Here is a 4,343-nt window from a genome sequence, read left to right on the forward strand (position 1 = left end):
ATAACAAGGGTTGAACTTAAACTCGCTTGAAACTTAAGGAAGTGTGTGCCTATAAAAGTTATACGGCTGGGCGCGGTGGCTCACGCCTGTAATCCCAGCACTTTGGGAGGCCGAGGAGGGTGGATCACTTGAAGTCAAGAGTTCCAGACCACCCTGGCCAACATGGTGAAACCCCATCTCTACTAAAAATACAGAAATTAGCGGGGCGTCGTGGCGCACACCTGAATCCCAGCTACTCAGGAGGCCGAGGCAGGAGAATCGCTTGAATCCGCGAGACTGAGGTTGCAGTGAGCCGAGATTGCACCACTGCACTCCAGCCTGGGCTACAGAGGGAGATTCTATCTCAAAAAAAAAAAAAAAAAAAGTTATTATAATGCAGTGTTTCTTATTTCAGGGAGCTCTCTTGCTTGTTTTATTTTATTTTTTTAAAAGACATTTATTCAGCATCACGATAAGACTATTATAATTAGCAATCAACAGCATGGGTACAAAAAAAAAATCTACATTAAAACCCTTTGTTAGAATGCTTTACACTTTCCACAGAACAGAAACTAAAATAACCTGTTATACAATTAATCACAAATACAGTTCTCGAGTTTTTTCCCATATACATGAGTATTTGTCTAAAACATGTCTTCTTTGTAGCAGCTAGGCCCTGCTACCACTGTGCTTGGCTGAGTTCACAAATCTGTTGTAACCTGTAGCTTCCCTGTCACTTCTCTGGCTCTCCTCTCCTGCTAAGCTTTGTTTCCTAATTAAAATCTTCTGCCACTGCCATAGCTACTATTGCTACTGGAACCCCCATAGCCACCTTGGTTTCGTGGTTTGGCAAAGTATTGGCCTCCACCATCATAGGGGCAAGAGCTTCTGCCTCCAAAATTTCCTCCCTTCATGGGTCCAAAACTTGAAGACTGATTGTTGTAATTGCCAAAATCAATGTAGCTTCCACCACCTGCAAAATTGCTTCCATCATTACCAAATCCATTATAGTCATCCCCACTGCCATCATATCCACCACCACCAGGGCTGCCACCAAAGCCACCATGACCATTGAAGTTTCTTCCACGACCAAAGTTGTCATTCCCACCAAAACCACCTCCACGACCACCACCAAAGTTTCCAGAACCACTTCGTCCTCTTTGGCTGGATGAAGCACTCACCATCTCTTGCTTTGACAGGACTTTCCTAACTTCACAGTTGTGGCCATTCACAGGATGGTATTTCTGAACGACAAGCTTATCCACGGAGTCACGGTCTTCAAAGGTTACAAAGGCAAAGCCCCTTTTCTTGCCACTGCCTCCGTCAGTCATGATTTCAGTCACTTCCATTTTTCCATACTATTCAGAATAATCTATTAGGTGATGATGTTCTTCAGTGTCTTCTTTAATGCCACCAACAAATATCTTTTTCACAGTTAAGTGGGCACCTGGTCTTTGAGAATCTTCTCTTGAGACAGCTCTCTTTGGTTCCACAACTCTTCCATCCACCTTGTGTGGCCTTGCATTCATGGCTGCATCTACCTCCTCCATAGTGGCATATGCGACAAACCCAAAGACCCTGGAGTGCTTGGTATTTGGAACTCTCATTACCACACCGTCCAGGAGGGTTCCCCATTGCTCAAAATGACTCCTCAGGCTCTCATTGGTTGTTTCAAAGCTCAACACTCCAATGAAAAGCTTCCTCTGCCGGTTGGGCTCTTTAGGAGACTCTGACTTAGACATGAGGGCAGGGAGAAGAGAGACTTTAACGATGCTTCTTCAGCGGCGTCCACGGGCAGAAAGGCCCTTATTTTATTCTTTAAACCTTACAGTGTGCCACATGTGTGAAGTTTGTAAAGTATTAATGATCTTGTTAACCAAAACAAGAAAAAAAATTTCACAAGGGTTCTCACTTCTGTATTGTTTTATTACCTCAAAAGTTTAAATAAGATGTTCTGCTGCTGTTGTTCTCAATGTCCACTGTTTTAGCATCTTCCCTGACGTGCTTTGGAAGTTGATCGATGAATTTCTTAGAGTTTTTGTTGGAATTACTTAAAGGGTGTCTTATTAGATGGTGAAAATTAGACTGAGACACACTTCAAGTGACCATGTCATTGTTTTGTTGCTGTGTCTTTAGCTTGATGATTAAGATACAATTCTTTTTAAAACCAAATGGCATTAGTCATGTTTCCCAAATTAGAAATCTATTTTAGTTAATATTTTAAAGAAACACGAAGCCATAACAAAAATCTTTATTGTTTTTACTCCTGAGTGTTAATGTAAAGAGTTACAGATGTAGTGTTTAATTAATGATGTTTATTTTTTCTATATTTAACATGAGTAATTTTTCATTGTCTTTAAAGAGGAATAATGTTTATTGATTAAAGGTGAAAAATGATAGTTAAGACACCAGTTCTATGTCAAGATCTTTGACTGTATTATGCATTGTACAATTTACTTCGTTTTTCATGAAATGCCTTAGTTTTCCTACTATAAAATAAAGACAATGATGAATTAAAAGAAAACAAAACAAAGGAATAGAACACCATAGCTGCAGCCCAGTGAAGCTGAGCCACTACCACTGCCACCATAAACTGACTCTCAACAACCATGAAACTAGAGACTGAGACATGGAAACACTGACTTAGGTTGCTACAATTATTGCAAAAGTCCCTTGACTACCATTTCTCTCTCCTCTGTCCCCTCCTCAAACATGCACATACACACACACACACACACACACACACTCCAGTCAACACATAACACTTGGTATGTGTGAAGCACTATTCCAAGTTCCATTCTTATTACTATTATTATTATTATTATTATTTTGGCTGTAAATTTATTCAATGCAAAATAATACTCTTCAATTTTACTGAGGTGGCTGACCACGTCCACGACCAAATCCGCCTCTAAACTGGAATTCGGTTGCTGACCCAGCCCCAGCCTCGGCTTTCTTGTCGGCACCAGGTGGCACAGCACTCCGTCTGTAGGTATCTCTGTCAGCTTCCCCTCTTGTGAGTCTCGCAGGTCGCTCACCCTCCAGACCTTTAGGCGGAGGCCTGCCAGTCTCTGGACGGCTACGGCGTAGGGTGGCAGGCACAATCTCCGGGGGCAGATGAAGGTAATCACGGAGATACTGGATACCTCATTGGTAAGGTACCAGTAGAAATGTCTCCAGGCAAACTGTTCCTTCACGTAGCCTCGGGACTTGAGAGACTGCATGGCCTTCATGACATGAAGGTTGGGCACATTCTTGTCTGCCAGCTCCGGGTGCTTAGGCATGTGGACATCCTTCTTGGCCACCATGACTCCCTCCTAAAAAGGAGTTCGTAAATGGCAATCCGGTTCTTCTTAGGCATCAACATCTCGGCAGCTGCAGGGTCCGGGGCCGGGGCTGGAAAGGCCTTATTACTATTATTATACCATTTCACAGAGGAGTAAACTGAGATAGAGAGAGGTTAAGTAGCCTAAGATTACAGTTAGTGAGTTGTACGTGCTATTATCTGCCCTGCTCTTATCTCTGAACATTTCCTTGTCAATTTTCATGTATCTAGAATTCTTCATGAACATATTTTTAATGACTGTATAGGATGCTATCATATGTATTTACCACAATTTATTTGGCCATTCTCCTATCTTGCATATTTAGATTTATTTCCAATTTTTCTTTATGAACAGCAACTGCAATGAGCACTCTGCATACAAATTATTTTGCCTATTTTTGATCATTTTCTTAGGATACACTCCTTAAAATTCAACTATTGGGTCATAGGCTATGAAGATTCCTAAAAACAGTATTTGAGGGTTAGTAGTTGTGAATATGTTTAATCCACTTGAATATATGAATAGGCATACCAACCGGTAATATGCAAGAGTGCTTATCTCATTGTGCCCTCCACACTTAAACCGGGCATTTTCACCTTTCCAAGTTTTTGCTATAAGTATGCTGCATGCAATATTGGCATGCTCATACTAAAAATGTGTTCATTGTTTTTCTGAAATTCCAACTTAACTGTGCATCCTGTATTTTATCCAGCAACCCCACTTGAGGTGGATGTCCAAACTCTCTTCTTTTTTGAGGTATTCCTCCATTGTGAGCCTGGAAAACAAGGCTGAGGCCTCCTACTGTGGAAACTAAGGGAAGCACATTCCCTCTCCACAAGCCCTGAGTGGTTAGGGAGCCCATTGGGGACCCAGGCTCTTACTGAAGACTTTGGATCTTGAGAGGTTTATACAAAAAGTGGCCATTTTGAATTCATTCATAGAAATTGCATCTAGCACACCAGAATGTCAAATCAGTGGAGTCCAGATGTAGCAGTGTTTTGTGGTGGTGGTGTGTAGAGGTGGTGAAGGTGGTTGTTG

General features: G+C 41.7%; 2 pseudogenes across 1 annotated transcript; both read right to left on the bottom strand.

The window, feature by feature from the left end:
• Positions 1–630: 630 nt before the first annotated feature.
• Positions 631–1,757, bottom strand: LOC117078499 (annotated as a pseudogene).
• A 1,049-nt stretch (positions 1,758–2,806) lies between these two features.
• Positions 2,807–3,381, bottom strand: LOC117077903 (annotated as a pseudogene). The gene has a single exon (XR_004434863.1). The product of XR_004434863.1 is annotated as a 40S ribosomal protein S10-like (transcript).
• Between the last annotated feature and the right edge of the window lie 962 nt (positions 3,382–4,343).

This window comes from Trachypithecus francoisi, unplaced genomic scaffold, assembly GCF_009764315.1.
Source record: "Trachypithecus francoisi isolate TF-2019V2 unplaced genomic scaffold, Tfra_2.0 Lachesis_group6, whole genome shotgun sequence".
NCBI lineage: Eukaryota > Metazoa > Chordata > Mammalia > Primates > Cercopithecidae > Trachypithecus > Trachypithecus francoisi.